The sequence below is a fragment of the Semicossyphus pulcher genome, unplaced genomic scaffold (genome assembly GCF_022749685.1).
Source record: "Semicossyphus pulcher isolate SPU_LCO1_2020_fin unplaced genomic scaffold, fSemPul1.0.p SCAF_13, whole genome shotgun sequence".
Classification (NCBI taxonomy): Eukaryota; Metazoa; Chordata; class Actinopteri; order Labriformes; family Labridae; genus Semicossyphus; species Semicossyphus pulcher.
This window is the reverse complement of record NW_027211637.1, coordinates 16,101,693-16,120,016: the sequence shown is the minus strand read 5'-3', so window position 1 is coordinate 16,120,016 and position 18,324 is coordinate 16,101,693. Positions and strand designations below refer to the sequence as shown.

Genomic DNA, 18,324 nt, shown 5'->3' with positions numbered 1-18,324 from the left:
TGCATTTCTTACAATCCTTTCTCATGTTTTGGCAAAGTGTTTCTACTTAGGAGCCAAGACGTATAATAGGACCCGTCCAGGAGCCATGGGTACCCATTTTCCTGTCACCTTTTTATCAGTCGTCTCCTTCTCGGCTCTCAGCCCCCTTGGTAGCTGACACTAAAAGCTTTCTTCAATTCCCCTTCGATCACTTTTCTCAGTACATTTCCTAGCCTCTCCTCCTCTTCCTTCTACACTCACCATCTTTTCCCTCCATCAATTTAATAAAATGCTGCGGTAGCACTCTGGCTTGGACAATAGGCAACGCAGCTGATGAATTCAATATCTGCAACTTTAATGGAAAGGATGCTTTGGGAAACCAACACATCCCTCCAGCCGCTACTCTTTTAGGGTTAAGTAATGTGTTTCAGGACTGATGATCCATGGTCAACTCAAGATGGAAATTTACCAGCGGAAAAAAAAGCTGCAAGCTATCTGGAATCAGGGTACGCAGACAGCACATTCATCAATACCACTATTAGCATAAACCGAGCCATTGGATACTTTGCAACTCCCACCTGTGTCAAATGTGGCGAAATATGGCGCGCAATAATTTGCTCATTTTCTCTTTTTACAACCACACCCCACCCCTCCCCCCCTTGGATCTGTCAGAGGTGAGAGGTGAATATCGGACTGACACAAAGCTGGAGAAAATAAAGGTTGTCAGAGGAGCCGTGAGGGCAACCGCCCACTCTCTCTCTTTCTCTCTCGCTCTCTCTCTCCTGGTTGCCATGACAACAGGGTCTCCACACAGCATCCCCCCTTGTACATACAAATTCAGTTATTCACACACATGGACACTAACAGGTTTGCGGTATCACTTACGTATGCGCATGCACGTACACATGCTCACTCATTTGCTGGCGCACTCTGACAGGCTTTCCCTCAAACGCAGACACCACTACACGCTACACATACTAGAACAGACATGATGATAGACAAAACACCCAGACTTGGCAGAAAGTGTCTCAGTTGCACAAAGATTTATAAAGTGAAATAATTTAGCGACTTATCAAACTCAAGATTCCCCAAGTCCCCCTCTCTCTGTCTCGCCTTTGTACACCAATAAACGCTCGCACAGTCATCCCTCCTATTGCCAAGACCGCAGGAGTAGCTACCTCTGGCGTGATTTATTTATTGATGTTTTCCCCCTTAAGACACAATGGGAATAGTAGAATAAAAGAAGTGGTGAATAATTCAAGCAGAAGGTAGTGGACTCATTAAGACATCCGTGAAGGCTGGAGAAAGGGAGGAGAGGTGGATGGATGGAAGGAGGGACAGAGGAAGGAAAAGTGACAAAGAGAAAGAAGGGCAACACCGGCGGGAGATCAAAGGGGGGTTAACAACATGTCGACAACAAAAAGTCTAAAAAATTAATAGAGAGTGAAAACAAAGAGAGAAATGGGAGGAAAGAACAACAAGAAACGGATGGGTTAAAAAAAAGTGTAAAATAACAGATGTGAAATCTCGGTTATGGGATCACTGACCAGTAAAAGCTCGATCACAATCAGGGGTGTTACCCTAATGTCATACCGTATCAGGTTCCCTAAATGTGTGTGTGTTTGTGTGCATGTGAGTCCGTGTGTGTTGCTGTGTATCAGTGAGAGATCAGCCCGTGTGTCAGCAGGTCAGCTAATCTCTCTTGTCAGCTAATGGATCCAGTGTTGCGGATGGAGTGCTGCCTCTAGGTCTCTCTGCTTCTAGCATGTAAGCCGCTGCTCACTTAAGTCCACAACTGATAAGGTAATTTGCTTATGCCTGTCAGTCAGTTAGTCACAGGAAATGGAGTATGGTACAGAATGGAGCAGGACAGTAGGTTTGTGTGTGTTTAGGTAGATAAAATTACTACTGTAGACTAGAGACGGTTAAATGGGCACAACATGTGGGCTGTGCCGCAACACTGAATCTGTAATCTACATGCAGAAAAAATGGAAATAAAACGGTCTCATTGGGAAAACAAATTGTTTCTGTACTCTAAATTAGAAACATATGTGTTATGTATGCAAAAATTTTAAAAACATGCACACACACGTAGGAATACACTATCATACACTGCTGCACTCTCCCCTTTGGGCGTCATTTGCTTCATTAGCAGCAGCATCAGTCAGGTTCTGCGCCTGCAGCACAAAGCGCTGTAATCACGGACACACCCTCTGTGTCAGGCAGAAGATATAAGATGCATACGAACGCCCTCCCCTGCACACACCGCGTCCTCACAGCTACATTGTTATGCACTGTGTGTGCAGTAGGAACATGCAATGATGAACATACACAGCTCCTGATGCTCCTTATGGCTGAATGGTACAGCGTTCATACAGTACAAAGTTAATGGTGTTGGTGTGCGTAAATAGAGGCAATCATGACATTATGAAATTACGTGGAAGAGCTATTAGGAGTGACCTTCCCTCTTTCCCCTCCCTGCTTCCTTTTATGTCTCCTGCTCGCTCCTACAGTCCCTGCCTCTCTCTCTCTTTATCTCTCTCAGTCAGCCTCTCCCCTTTTCTCCCGTTCCTCCAGAGCCAACAGCCTTACTGCTGTTTTTTTTTTTCTTTTTTATTCTGACATGCATTTTGACCTTCACTGCCACTTTCGTTTCCGTCACTCGCTCTACCTTTGTGACGATATTTATGCTGTTTGGGAAGAGAAGCTCAGAGGAGATCCTTCAGTAAACGTGTCTGTGTGCAGCCATTCATCCCTTAGAGAGAAAAAAATTATAGGGAGATCAGACTGGTGGAAAGGAGGTTTTATGTGAGTGTGCTGGGAAAGCCTTTGGGGATCAAACTGGAGCCAGGCAGCCCAGTAAGAAGAAGCTGACATCAGTATAGTACCCTACAGTGGGAGCCCTCTAACCATATGCAGCAGCTTAACACTGGTGGAGAATGCAGACCAGCTATAACAACACAAACAGTGTGCAACAGCACCAGAGGGAAATCAGCTACTGAAGCAAATGCTTGAATAGCAATAGCATATAAGTAAGGAAAAACATAAGCAAAAACATAAACAAAAATAAGCATTAACGTGACTGAATGTTGATTTTTCCATACTGGTCACATTGTTATTCAAGTCAGCCATGCATACATACATTATAGAGCATCAGAAGAGATGTATGAGCCTGTCAGAGGAGGCTGTAATGCAGAGGTTATCTGATGAGTGTCAGATGTGAATGGGAGCATATGTGTGCACTTGTCCGTGTGTGTGTGTCTGGGTTGTATCAAGCGAAGTGCGCAGGGGGCAGGTTTGTGTTGGCTGCTGCAGGTAGTGTTGTCTGAGGAGGGGCCGTGCACTCAGTCACTCAGCAGACAGAGAGAAGGAGGAGAAGGAGGAGAAGGAGGAGGAGGAGGGAGTGGTCCCCTGGGTCAGGTGATAAGTGGCCCATATAGCGCTGGAGGACACAGCTGCCTTCGGCTCGTGTAACACGCAAGGACACTGGCCGTCTACCCAGGGAGAGAGAGCACGCCACACCCTGAGGAGAGGGGCGGAGTGTGTGTATATGACCTACGACCTCCATCACAACAGGTTAAACATGCCTCAGAGGGAAAAAAGCACTCTTACCAAAGACACCAAAATATCATATTTAAAAATCAGGCTTTAACTCTAAATAAATGTCTGCGTCTCTGTTTCCTGGGGTCTTAATTACAGCTACATTGTTTGCATGATGTTTCAAAAAGGTGATTTTGTGCCCCGAGCGTCCCTGCAGACAGCTTATTGCTAAGAGTTAGACTTTGTCAGAAACATTTGTCAAGGTCTCCTTAGGATGGATGTAATCCTGTCGTTTTCCACCACTTCAGGGAAATGAGCTGCTGGCAGGGCAAGGTCACACATAGTGCTGTGCTAACGCATTTGCATGGAAGAGCCCCTGTGGCTCAACGACTGTGGGAAAGTGGCTGGCTGTTCTTTTTCTAGCCTGACACTGGGCTTGTTGAGACCTGCAAGAGTCGCACATGGAATTACAGAAAGTCCACAAATTAAAACATACATGCACACCAGCATGAAAGTTCAAACACACGGATCCTTCATCACCACAGCAAAGCATAAGAGAGAAATATAAACAACTGCAAATTCTTAGCAACAAAAGCAAACCAACCCGCTCTTAAATATCACACGCATAACAAACAAGACGGCACAAGGTAGCTGTAAAGACGGAGGAGGTACAGTTTTAGCAAATCAGCTCACCGGACCTGGTGATCACATCTTCAAAATGATTAAACAGGTCAAACAACAGCTTCTAAGCAATCCCATTAACTTTGTTAAAAGTTGCAAAAGCAGCACATCCCCTTAAGTGCTCCTCATCTAATCAAATCCAAGGTCTTCTGGGGATGAGGAAGGAGATACACCGCCTCTAAACAGCTAGTGAATGTCTATCGAGTGGAAACAGAGTGGAGAGATAATGGTGGGGGTGTATGGATGAAAAGGATTGAGAGAAGGCGTAGAGAGAGTATGAAGGATGTTGTTGCTCTCTTCAAACTAGTCTCCAAAGTCCAGATTAATAAAGAATGATCACAGTCCAATAAGCTCCGAAACAATTAATCCTTTTCTTCCATCCAGCACTCTTTCCTCTATGAGGACACAACTAAACCCCATTTCTTCTTGAAAGTGCTTACGTTCTGAATTAGCAATGTTATTGATCTGATTGTTGTCCGATATGGAAATCCTTCTCTCTTCCTGCTGTGATGCACTTTGCGGCGTTGCTTTTAATGCTTCACATTCTCGCACAACATCGCGATTATGAATCAGTGTTTGAGATGAATCTTAGAGATATTCCAAGTCAGACTTGTAGAACCTCTAACATCAGCAAAGTTCAGATTATTGAAGTCAAGGTGAATTTGTTTCAAGGTAAAAAAATGTTGCTCTCTTCTAAAAGGTCACAGTACTGAACCTTTAAAACTCCTGCTGTTTTCAAGGCTCTAGCTGCAAGAAAAAGATGTGTTTTGTAGTATTTCAGCAGTAACTGCAGTTTGCAGTATGTGCTGTTTTTACTGCAGTTTTATCCACTACATGTTTTGTTTTAATGGAAATCAAAATACAAGAAGAAATGATTATTATATAAGTGTGTGCACAGGCTCAGAAAACCCTGCCTCGCCGGAGCTGCTTGTCTCTGCATCAGCTTGTTTCTGCCTCTCTCATCTCTCTGTGTCATCAACACACACAGGAAAACAGCAACGCTCAGATATATGAAAACTCACAAACACGCTCCAACCTGCACACCCAAACACACACACACATGCACGAACGCAGCAGCAGACAGCAGGGGTTGGTTTAGGTAATTGACTGGCAAAACAAATCAGTTTAGGGAGATTTGCCTGCCATTCAAATACGGCTGAGTGAGAATAAAAGACAGCAGAGAGACATGGAGAAACAGAGTTTGCATGGTGATATGGCTCCTGAGCTTAATGCAGGGTCTCAGGTTGTTTGGACGCTCCACCTGTGCGTGCGCTTCTGTTTGTGTTAGAAAGTGAATGAGTGTTTATTCGGGGTGTGACAGGTCAGTGTTATCACGTATGAGTCATTTTGTTATGTGTGTGTACGTGTGTGCATGTGTGTGCGCACATGTCTATGCAGTGTTTCGGCCTAGGTGTCAATACCCCTGCCTCCCATTCCTTTTCTCACCCTGCTATCACCATGACAACCTCCTGACTCCAGCTCAGACGCTCACGGAAAAAATATTTCCCTCCCCTCCCCCTTCTACATGTTCATCCTCCTCACCCCATCCCCCTATCCCCTCCCCTCTCCCTCTCTCTCTCCTTCTCTCTCTCTCTCATCTATCTGAACTTTATTCTCTCTACCTTCATCTCCTGTCTCCCGAGTCTCCATCTCTTGCTCTTTTCCCATCTCTGGCTCTCTCCAGCTCCCCTCTTATGTCTACATGCTACCAACACTTGAAAGAGTTCCTCCTTCCTGACTGTCGTCTTTGCAGAAAGTCTGTTATTTACGCTCCTCTATCGCTTTCACTTCAGTCCTCTATTCTCTGCTCCCTGCTGATTGCCTCTCACTCTTTTTACCAGTATGAAACTTCCCTTGTTGCTCTCCCTGAACTCACTCACCGCACCCTCCTTCCTACTTTTCTCCTTCTCCTCATAGAAAGTAGCTTGTGGAACACTGTCTTCCATCTGTGCTGCACTACATCTTCATTACAACCACCCAACCAGTATCATACACAATGCAATTACAGGTAGCATTCTATCAACCCCTGCCATCAACTTTTATCAAGCTTGAGAGAGACCTTCCAGTCCAAGGGGAAATTTGCAGTCTGGCACTGCATCGATGCAATCCCTCGACCCTAAGTGGCTGACTAACTCCCATCGCATCTGTTATCATTATCATCGGCAAACCATTTCTGCTGTGTAACTAAATCCAATCATTACCAATGGAGTCCGCAGCGGAGATCTATTTGAGGCGGAGCGGCTTGTGCTCTCCAACAGAGGAGGGCAAGGCTCCATCAAAGGCTGCAGCGTTATCTCAGGCGCACAGCCCCGTCTCTGCTGTAGACCCCCGTCTCTGCAAATCCCCCTCCCTGCGTCTCTACACAGCCCGTCCACGCACCAGTGTGTAGTGGTGCAAAGAGATCAAGGACGTGACATTTTACGGAACTCGCAGCAATTTTCAGCGAGGCGCAATATGAAAGAGAGTAAACAGACAACCTGTTCTGTCCCCGCCTGTGTTTGCACCTGTCTGTGTGTCTGTGTGTGTGCGTCATCTCCCGTCAGGCGGTTAAAGGGAGTGACAAATATATCTGCTGTTATATTATCTATTCCAGGAGGCAGACAGAGTGAATAAGCAAAAAATAGAGGATGCTGTTTATATATATATTGTTTTGCAGAGCTTCACTGCTCCCTTTCTTCCTCCTCTTGCATCATCTCTTCTTTCCTCATCCACTTCCTCCAGGGGTATCGGCCCGTACATTACATTCCCAGCTGTGGCCACAACTTCACCGCACTCTCATCTCTCTTTCCTTCCTGTTTGCTTCAGTTATGAGAGATGACAGAAAGGATTCCAGCCTATTCAAGCAACAGAGAGACAAACCGTAAGAAACAGAGAGAGGGGGCCACGGGGATGTAGTGGAAGCTGTGGTGACCTTTCCCTGTGGCTAAACAACCGGTTGATGAGCTATTCATAGAGAGTTAGACCAACAAGGTCTGACATTCCACATCTATACTGTAGACACACGCAAAACAAAGACGCTCCCGGCAAGAAGTGGATACTCTTGTTTATACTCCCACGCTTTAATATATAAGCAACATGACAAACAGAAACACCTTCAGAAGGAGAAAATAGAGCAGCAGCAATATTCTGGTGCACTAAATCCCCTGCTAAAGTTGCAGATATCTAAATCATCTCCATCCCATGATAGCTGGCTTTAAACGTGCTGATCGTGCTGGTTCCTATATAGGACACCCACACAGCATGTCAGCAACTCCTGCCAGCGAGCGCTAGCCAAACAAACACAGCTTTTGCATGACAACATTTCCCAAGCACCTCAAAGACTTTTCACGTGATTCAAAGTGAAAGGAGAAAAACCGGCTCTTCTGACACTTGTGGAGGCGGACGGGCCCCTGCAGGCACGCCAAGGGGCCAAGAGGAGTGGGAGAAAGTGCGTACGACAGCCTTGCAGCTAGTAACAGTCCTGTCACTAACGCTTACGGTTGGATTGTTCGTCCCACCGTCTGAAACACAAGCTGGTCTAAATAGCGTTCACTACGCGGCCATAAATAAAACAGAGAGTGTCTGGGATGCTGGGTGGAGGATAGACGGCGGGAGGAATCGTAACACAGAAGGGGTGGGGGAGTGAGGGAGAGAAAAATAAGACCCACTGAGTATGAAGTCATCCTGTCAGTCTGTAGGTAGTTGAGTTGTTTGTGTTGGGGTTGTGCTCCTCTTATTAAATAATTGTCACAGAGTCATTCAGCACACAGCCTGAGAAGATGCAGGTGAGCTGCATGTGTGAATGTGTGTGTGTGCTTAGCAGGTGTGCATCTGCCACCACACACACTGACATTTCAATCGCTACAGGATCTCTGTCCTTTACCCTCCCGTCTCTCGCTCCTCCCCGTATCTTTCTCTCCTCATCTTTCCACATCGTCCTCCCGTCTCAGCCTTCACACTCTCACACTTCCTGCTCGTCGCCCTGAGCAGGATCACACTTTAATGGTACAATCGATATTATTAAAGGGTTGCTGATAATAAACCGTATTCAGTATTTCACTTACTCTCCTGCCACACCCAGCTGTGTAAAGGCCAGGCGGATGAGGTCTTTGCTTATGTGTATAATTACCTTGTTAAGCTCGTTAACAGTGTCCAGGCCCTGTGCCTGTTCTCTCCATGTGTTTTGATTTCTGCTCTTCCTCTTCTCTCCATTCATCTCCCTCCTTCCCCCGATGTGACATCTGTACCCCTGAATAAATCTATTTTCTCTCCGTGTTGCTCGTGTGTTTTCTCCAGGGGATTGCGCCTTTTATCTTTTCCTCGTATTAACAAGAAGCCTCGCCCCACGTCTCCTTATCGCTTCCTGCTACATCACTCAGTCCTCTCTTCAGCGCGGATCTTCAACAAACGATTTAGAAGAATCGCTACATGACACTGTGCCCTGCAAGTTTGGCCACATAAACATGATTGCTCTTGCCACTGTGAACCAGAGCATGACGGCTGATGTAAACAGACACTTTTATAGCTAAATATAGAGTCTCATTATTGCAGCTTGGGCACTGTGGGAGACTCTCTGTAGCGCCATGCCCAATTACCCCTGATCAATTCAGGGAGCAAACTCACAAAACTCCAACACCAACCTGCTTTAAAATCACAAAGTCTGCATTAAGGAGAGGCTAACAAGAACAGATTCACAGACATGCACATGTTTAGGTGTGTAACAGGCTAGCATGGCCTAATTCTTTACGGCTATGAGCAGGTACGGAGGGAGGGATGTAGGTCATTAAAACGGTAAAGAAAACAACAGAATAAGTTGCTAACTTGTCTGTGCAAAGTCTCCTTGACATGCTAATTATTCGCAACTTGGCCAAATAAGTATAATGAGACGGGGAGGCATCCCAAAATACACTAGGCGGAAGAAACACGGGACGGGTTGGCAAGTTTTCCGACCCAATAATGATGACTACATGAGATAGAGGGCACAGCCTGTGAAGTAACGGGTGAAATATTATACATTACATGCTTGGCCAATGATCATCTCGAGCCCTGCATGGGGTTAGTAAATGTAGTGATTTAAAATTCTTCAAGAAACAAACTTAAAGAGCACCCTTCTCTACCCGTCACCACTTCTGTCTCTTAGCTCCTTACCATTTTCTACCTGATTCTCTCTCCTGCTGCACATAATCAATTTCCTCCTCTGTGGCCCTTTTCCTTACAACACTCCCTCTTTGTCTCCACGCCTCTTGTCTGGCATTACCCTGTTTTAACCTTCCTCGTCCCTCCTCTGCTCTCCTCCAGCCAGCGCCTGCATGCATGTGGTGGGTGTAGTGTGTAATAGGATGGCACAGTAGGTGAGATTAAATTAGGCCAGTGTATGGGGATTACAACCCACTCAAAACCTGATCCCCTCCCACTCTCTGTAATCCAACCCTAATGAATATATCATGGCTGACACAGCAGATAGAGCGCCGGAGAGAAAATGCAGTCACAACATCGGCGAGATATGCAGACGAGACAAACACAGACAGACTGTTTACTAACATCACCTGCAGTACTCGAGGATGCCGCGTCTGTTCCAGTCTGTATGGAGGCTTGTATTTCATGCCCCATTTATTTCGTTTATGGTTCATTCAAATGAAGTGTAGGTGGGGGAAGAGCCGAGTGAACAAAATCAATGTAAACTCTGTAAATAAATAAGCCTTTAAATGGATTCAGAGTACAATCTAACCACAGTGTATTTCACTTCTGAGAAACTGATGTGTACCACTCAGTCAATGTCAAGCGCTCACATTCAATTCGGCGCACGTTCTCTGATGCCTCCAAACACACAGTTTGTTTTCTCTCCTGCCTCTACATCTCTGCAACATACCAAACACTGCTTCCAAACTTATCACTGCCATTTATAGACTTGAAGCACAAATTTCCCGAACTGAATTTCCAGTTCTGCGGCTCTTCCAGGGAACATAATCTTTATCCATAAACTCTTGCTTCCATGATGCTTGAAATGACTGGATATGCTCTGGCATAAGCCTCAATGTTCCAAGCTTTTAGGATGCAAACAGAAACTTGTCAACTACTTGACAGTGGTAATGCTTCACTGCCAGAATGTAGGATAAATGTCAATCAAGACAACTTCATATAGCCTGGTGAGGCAGTGATTTGCAGCTTTCACATCAGACACTCAGACATGATTTCTAAATACTACCTACAGAAGTATAAATGGTGGCTGAAAGCTGGAATTTCCATTGACAGTCTATTGACAGAATAATTGTCAGAATGAATGTCGCTAAAGTATTATAATGGGATGAGATGAAAGTCAAGCCAAGGACACTGAGAGGCTCTGTCGGGGGGAAGCTGACATGAAAAGAGTCAATTCCAACAGTAGTGAAAGTCTGTCAGACCAGTGTGATGTAACCTCGAGCAAAGCAACAACAGTGCTGAAGTAGCCGACAGAGCCTCCAAGTTTCATTAAAAATGCAGCTGGCCTCTCAGCAACAAATCAATAAATTAGTAAACCAATGCTGTCATGTCCCATTAACACACAGCCTGCGCATTGTAACCAAAGCCAGAATGATACAATAGCACATGATTCTGGATCACCATAGAGTCACGCCTGTAATACTGTCCATAGAAAATACAGTAAATCAGCTTTTATAAGAAATAAACTTATTAGCTTTTAATGTTATATGTGCTAAATATGCTATACTGGAATTTCCAAAAACCACTACATGCAGCAAAGGGAAGTTAGATGGTGCTGTTGACTTTTACCTTCAGCCTACAATTACAGCTCAACCCTCTGCAGTTCCATCAATCATAGAAAACAATGGACACTCAATATTTTGATGCAGAGACAATAGTGCTTCATTAACATATTGAATACATTAAAAAACAACTCAATAAAACTACTTTTTCAAGTTATATAGATTAAGCGTTAAGCTAACTGTTAATATACTGTATACTATACAGTATACTACAAACTGCACTGTGTTCGGCGGTATGTAGTATGGAGCTGTTTAAATTTATATTGCAGTATGCTACGCCAGGCATCAGCTTCCGGTTTTGGAAAGCAAAAGTAAACAATAACCTGCCAAAAGCAAACCACTGCTTCTTTAGCTATAGCGCCCCCTTCAGCTCTTCGGGAATGCTTCTGCCGTCCGCCGTTTCAACTGCTGTTGTGATGTTCAAGCGCTTTGCAGGATACATCCTGTGGGATACAGTAGGCGAGGCAGACTGTCTGAGGCATACTTGAGATTGTTTTTTAAATCAGTACGACATCCCAGTATGTTTGGCATACTGTAAATGTTGCTTTTGTTTGCAAAATACATACCACATACTGCATTTTGGCCAAATTAGTACATACTGCTAGTATAGTAGTATGCCATTTCGAACTCAGCCATTGGGTTAGCAAGCTCGCTATAAGGGAGTTCAGGCCAAGCTGTCCTCACGAAACATGAACACGTAATAAAACTTTACACTAAGGGTTTTTTATATCTTGTAATTTTGTGTTTAATGAACAATATATAATATGAATAATTAGCTTAGATTTACCTGGTTAATATTTATAAAGGGTAGTTACTGTTGGCTAACTTTTGGCTGAATGTTAAACAAGCCAACTACAGAATATTGTAGCCAACAATAAAAGTGGAGGCTCTTTGCACAATTACTACAATGGTTAAAGCTCCTGTGAGGAGTTTTTTTATCAGATTATGGAACAGACTGAAATTAATTCTGATGACTCTATATGAGCTTCAAAAGCAAACCAGACCATCAGCGATAAGATTGATTATTTCTATAAAGTTATTATTAATGCCTGAAACCGTGAGTGAAAAGTGAAAAGTGAGTGATACATATGACTGTTAAAGAAAGCAGGATGAGAATTCTTGTTAAAAAACACCACTTAAGCATGTACAGGACAAAATCCGCAAAGAGATGAGAGGTACGGCTTTGTCCACAGGGGGCGCCAAAATCAACACAAACCGAAAGTTCCTCACAGGAGCTTTAATTTAGTTCAGATCGAATCATTAGGCATGATTACAGAATGGAAGTGGAAAGAAAAACTGAAGCATTAATATATATTTCTGTTAAGCAGAAAAGGTATTGCATAATCTAACTATTGAGCTGTTTTAAACTAGAATCCATTAAACTGAAACATACATACTTAAACTCAGCAATGTGCCCATCGGACACTTGACATTATCCTTTACAAATAAGAGGCAATGAACCAACACTGGCAGCCTATGTGCCAGTTAATTCACTCACAGCGGCATCTCGTACTGGCCACTGTTCATGATAAAAGACACACGCACACAAACGCACAGAGAATCATCTTTGACGATCAACAGAACACTACAGAGATGCGATTGGAAAACACACAAAGGGTCAGTTTAGTCCATTTATAGTCACTGATGCGGAATAAGAGGCCTCTTTGATAGAGCTGACTGAGGTCCGGATGGAGTGACACCGAGGGGAATTCTCTGTTTCGCTAAGACAAAGACATCATTTTGCCAAAGACAGAAAAAGGATAAGGACAGCATAAAGGAGGGACAGAGAAGGTCAGACAGGGAGTTTCATATCTCCCCTCATTCATATTCAACCTTAGCTTTATTGCTTTGCTGCTCTCCAGTCTGCTTCTTTATTTTAATCGATGTGCATTGAAGAAATTAAATTCACAGAATTTGATTTTTTTTGGGCAGCACATTTAATAAAGTGATAAAAATGTTTATATATATATTTCCTCGTTTTGAAATATATTTCTACAATAACCGGGGCCTCCAATTTCATTATTGGTTTGGCAGTAATTAATTTCTCCCCTGGTTTCAAATAATATCCACGACGGGGTTCCAGTTTTGTAATTTTATCTGCCAATATCATATTTGTTTCCCAGGGGGATTCTCCAATCTCTCCTCTCTCATACCATCACTTCTGAAAGCTGTAATAAGGTAATTCACTCTGCTAAATTAAATTCATTTCCATACATGACGCCTCTATTTGTGCCTTAGTCTCCATCACAGGTTCAATTGTATAATAGGGTTGGATTTACGAGTCTTTGTCTGAGAGCCTCTTTCTGGGAAGGCTAATAAGAGCCACAGTCATTATTCTGATTAAGACCCCGGCGTGGGCTTCTCTGACCACCGCTGCATGAATACTGATATGACAAGTGAAACCAAAGAGCCGCATGGCAGGTAGAACAGGGAGAAGAATAGAGATACACATGCGGTAAAGGGAAAATGGATTACTTAGGTTGAAAGGTTTGCTCAGGCTGTCTAGGAAGAGAGAACAGGAATCCAAAGTGATGACTGGAACAAGGTGGTTCAAAGAAATTGCCGTGACAATCCTCTCAGCTTTGTCTCGTCTTCCTTAACAGCCTTTATCTTTCCTCCATCTCTGTACCATCCCGCTGCCTTTTAAATCAATCCTTTCCATCTTTAAGTTTTCCTCCCTGCCTGCCTCGTTTCACCTCTGCAAATTTTATTCTCCTCCCTTTGCTGGCCTCCTTCCCTCCTCCTCAATTCTCTATAATCATTTACCCGTGGCTGGCCTGTCAATCCATCTGACCCTAAGCTCCCCTAAATCACCACAATGTATTCTCCACCAAACCCTGACAGCATGTCAACACGATCCCCCACTTGACACCCAGTGGGCTGACTCCCATCTGCGTAGTCTAAATCAAACAGCCTCCAAGCTGCAACAGGGGAGGGTGTGTGTGTGTGTGTGTGTGTGTGTGTGTGTGTGTGTGTGTGTGTGTGTGTGTGTGTGTGTGGCAGTAGTGGTGCGGGGACTCTCCACACTGACAGCATCCTGAAGGTGCACATGCATCTGCGCGCTCACACGTGCAAGGCATCAAAAGGACACAAACACACACACAGACACGCTGGAGGATAACTCAGGGGAGTTCACTCAGAAGCCTTTGGATCTGCGTTTGTGAGTTCGTAACTTTACAATTTTTATTCTCAAAGGAGGATAAAAAGAAAACCAGAGATAAAAGTTATTGTTGACACTTGAGTCTCGGAGATAGTTCTCTCGCTTAACCCTTATTTTACCCCGTCGCTGCTTCAACGTCTGAATCCCCAGGAAGTGGTGAGTGCGCTCTTTGATCAGCAGCAGACGCTTAAGTAATCAGGCCGGGGAGGCAACATTAGAGAATCTTTAATTTGGCGCACTGCAACAGGATTTCTGCAGTGTGTATTTGCAGACTGTTTGTTTGTGTGTTGCATAAGTAGTGCCTTTACAGATGTGTTTATGTGCAGGATGACAGGCGAAGGTGCCCTGAGGCTATGACAGGTTGCTGAGGAGCAAAGGGCCAGTGCAGCACTGCTCTTCCCTGGAGTTGCTCCTCCTAACAGGCAGATTGAGTGTAGATCATTCCTCTCCTCCTACACAACACCAGCTCTCCACTTCAACTGCAGGACTAAAGGCATTTGGCAAAAGGCCAGCATGAATATGTAGGCATACTTTGCAGTGCTTTTTCCTCATAATATTCTTCGATCGTCTTTGTCATAATCCGTAAATAAATGTTTAAAAATCCTCCTTTTAATCATGTCGCCTTTCATTTCTGCGGTTCTTTCATTAGCTGGAGCCCATCCTCCCTTGTGACCTTGCCCTCTTCTCTATCCTAGTTGATCCCTCTTTCTCTCTTGCCACTCTCTTTAAAACCTATAGCACTGAAAGTGCTTTGCCTTTCAAAGGAAGTCCACCTTCCTCTCCTTTATCTTTTTTATATTGCTTACACCACCCTCCTCTGCCTTTTCTCCCTCTTTTCATCGCCATTCCCCGGCTCTCTGTCCTCTCCTCACATAAATCCCTGTTTCCATCCATCTCTTTGATGGAACAGCTCAATTAACCAGCCAGCGTCAGAGGGGAGATTACATTCTGCACCATACTGTAGCAAAGGTAATCATACCGTCCAAGTCTAGCTACCTGCTCTGAAAACATCCCTGCTACACCAGCAGCAACAGAAACACCGTCTGGAGATCCGGCTGCCACTGACATGCAAACCCCATTGCATTAAATAGTATGATAATGTGACCAGCAGTGGGTCTCCGGAGCATTGCTGCCACAGAGAGGAAGCACACGCACCGCGCACACACACATGCTCATTCACTCCAACACGCCCTCTTCAGCAGCAGCTGTATCTTCATCTATTGTGTGAATGTGTGCAGTGCAGTATGTTTATGGATGTTGTACAGATGGTAACAAGTCATTGTCAGGCGCAATGCCGTCCCTCCCCTACAGTCCCTTGACTGGGTTCATCTGGGACAGGCTGCAGGCTACTGGGGCGTAGAGTGAGGGGTAGTGAGAGAGAGCAGGTTCACTACACGACCAGCACACACATGCACTCCCAGGATGAGAAAGATGCACACAGATGTGTGTATCCACAGACTTACATGTCGTTGTGCATATTTTTGGGAATTTGGTCCAATCATTAGTGCATGGTATGAGTAGATACAGACAATACACAACACATGCACAAACAACCTACAGGCGAAACAAGCTCACAGCCTTTAGCAGCTGCCTCTGGCAATACAGTAATACATCATTAACACAAGTGGTGGAGCATTGTCGTTTTCTGCCATTGGGTAGAACAGATGTGTAACAGGCCACAAAGGATGACAGCAGGCAGCTGTGTGGCACACAGCCAGGTGAGCCTGTCCTTTTCATTGGCACACCTCCTCAGTCTGCTGCGAGCACGGCCCCACCCTTATTTTCACCTCCCCTGATATCTCTTTCCGTATGAATATCTCTCTCACTCCGTCTCCTGTTGATATCTCAATCTCTATTTCTTCCTCTTCCTGTTCTCTTTGGATTCCTACGCTTTCTTCCTTCCAAGGTCTGTACTCTCAGGTTACACAGCTTTGTCATTACTCTAGCAAAGCAGACCTAATACAGCCGCAGGAGATAAGATTGGTAGACTAGAAAATTGTTGTAGTCTGCTCCGCTGTGCTGTTCACCATACAGAGTTGATACCTCCACATCGATGGAAATCACAACAGCACAGGCCCATGCAATCATGGGCAGTACTTAACATTAAGCCACACAGCTATTAGCTGGGGGAGGGGAATGTGGGGAGAAAACGAACATTAATATTAAGCATCGAATTTGTCTGGGTAATTAGCCTCAGTTGGCAGGAATATGCACACTGCAATAAAATGAGCAAAGGAGCAGATTTAAAGAATAGTTGTGTTACGTATTTGTGGGAAATTGTGAAGAAGGGCTTTCAGTGCATATCTGCAATACATCTATAGCAATGCAACAGATCTAAAGTGAAGTTCAATACACCTAACAAAATATAGCAAAGAAAATAAGAATCACATTTATGATTTAACAAAAAGTCCAAATTGCATCTATTTTTTAAAAACACATCTATCATCCTCAGACAACAGAAGAACAAAACATTTCAGTGATAGATAATCTGACCACTAAAGTGTTGGGAGAATAGCACACAGCACTGCTGTGCATTTAATATTAATATCACAGGAGACCCTGTTGCATGCAAAGCACTGAATCTTCAATCAGCAGGATAAATACTCAAACACAAATGGAAAACATTTCTCTCAAAGTGATCTGCACCAACAGGTTATCCATCACACCTGGGCTTTCATACAGTGCAAAGATATGCAGAGCTGCAGTGTAGAAGAATAAATCACAACCCCCAAAACCACTGGAATAACAAACTATTCTTACATTTGTTTAATCAACATTTTCACACAAATTCTATTAAGATATTCAAATTATTTCATAGTTTTTTCCTAATCGTCGACACACCTGCTGGGGTCAGGACGAATCTCGAATCTGACGATATTCAAAGAAGGAGCTGTTAAAGTGATTTACTTGAACCAGACCAGTCATCTTTAAATACCAGTGTAAGATGAGGAAAAGGTGCGATTCCATAACAAGCCATCTCCACCTACCAGCCTAATTAATCTGCCCACCGGCTCTCTCTCGCTCCGTTTCTATGTAATGACAAACTATCCATCCGATCACAAAAACATCCTCTTACCTTCACAGGGATGTTCCTCAGGCAACTCCTTGTTGTCTTTTCCCCCTCTCTCTCTCTCTCCGTCTTCCTTATGTACTTGTGCTTTTTCTTCCTCTTCTCTAAGAAATTGATTGTGCACCTCTCCTCTCCGCTGATGCTGCAGTGATAGAAAAACACACCCTCCTTTGGCCGCTCTCTCTCTCTCTCCCTCCCTGACTCTCATTGGCTGCCTGTTAGAGGTGACATCACCCTTCTTCATTGCTTGTCTCCCTCCCTCCTCCTCTGTTCCCTCCCTCTCTCTCTCTCTCTCTTCACCTCAGTCCTCTGTGGATTCTGACCATTCCTTTATTGTACCCCCCCTCATCCTTCCTGTCCTCTGTCTATTCCCTCTGTCCTCTCCTTTCTCCCGTGTATACAGTCTGGATTAGTAGGTCTGGCTTCTCTTGTATTCAGCCATGCAGAGCTAAGCATAATGATGCATACTATAGTCTACATTAGCATAGAGCACACAGCTTATGGCCCTCCAGCACTTCTTCTTCTCTCCTCCTGCACCAATCCAGGAGCAAAAACACTACAAAGGTGAAATAATGACAGTTTGAGGGTTTTTGTTAATAATCTCTGCGCTCCACTGGGCTCCACTTTCATAAGCTCTTTTAATTCATTCTGCCACTAAGACATGCACCGGGCTGCAGTTCATTATGGTCTAATCAAAGGCATGACTGGGATGAAAGTTACGTAACGCTGGTGAATAAAAATGTGTCAGGAATTACTGCCGTCTTTTATCTAAGGCTGGGGGTTGGGTTGAGCAGACGCAGATTTGCACAGATTTCAGGGTAATAAAGGGCTGCTTAACACTGGGGTTGTCTGGCTGAATGATTGTGATCCACCACACGTTTTGCTGGAAACATATGTTTTACAGATGTTTTATCTGACATGCTTTGATTTGTTTGCATCTTGATTACTGGGGAATTATGTGTCAGTAAGTCTGCCTCATTTCCTCTCCAGCTCATCCAGAAACCAGAGATACAAAACTGAATCTTCTTTTAATTGCTTTTAAAGCACCGCATGGACTGGCACCGGTTTATATTTTAAACCTCCTAAGTCCATATTCCACCTCCAAAAGCCTTTAGATCCTCCAAACAATTACTGCTCTCAATTCCACGCTCCCA

General features: G+C 44.2%; 1 protein-coding gene across 3 annotated transcripts in view; it reads right to left on the bottom strand.

The window, feature by feature from the left end:
• The window catches only part of l1cama (L1 cell adhesion molecule, paralog a), a 39,155-nt gene extending 21,821 nt beyond the window's left edge, over positions 1–17,334 (bottom strand). For all 3 annotated transcript variants that reach the window (XM_069659879.1, XM_069659881.1, XM_069659882.1), the window contains exon 1: positions 17,177–17,334. The gene's annotated coding sequence lies outside the window, so the exon portion shown is untranslated. The remainder of the gene's footprint in view (positions 1–17,176) is intronic.
• Positions 17,335–18,324: the final 990 nt, after the last annotated feature.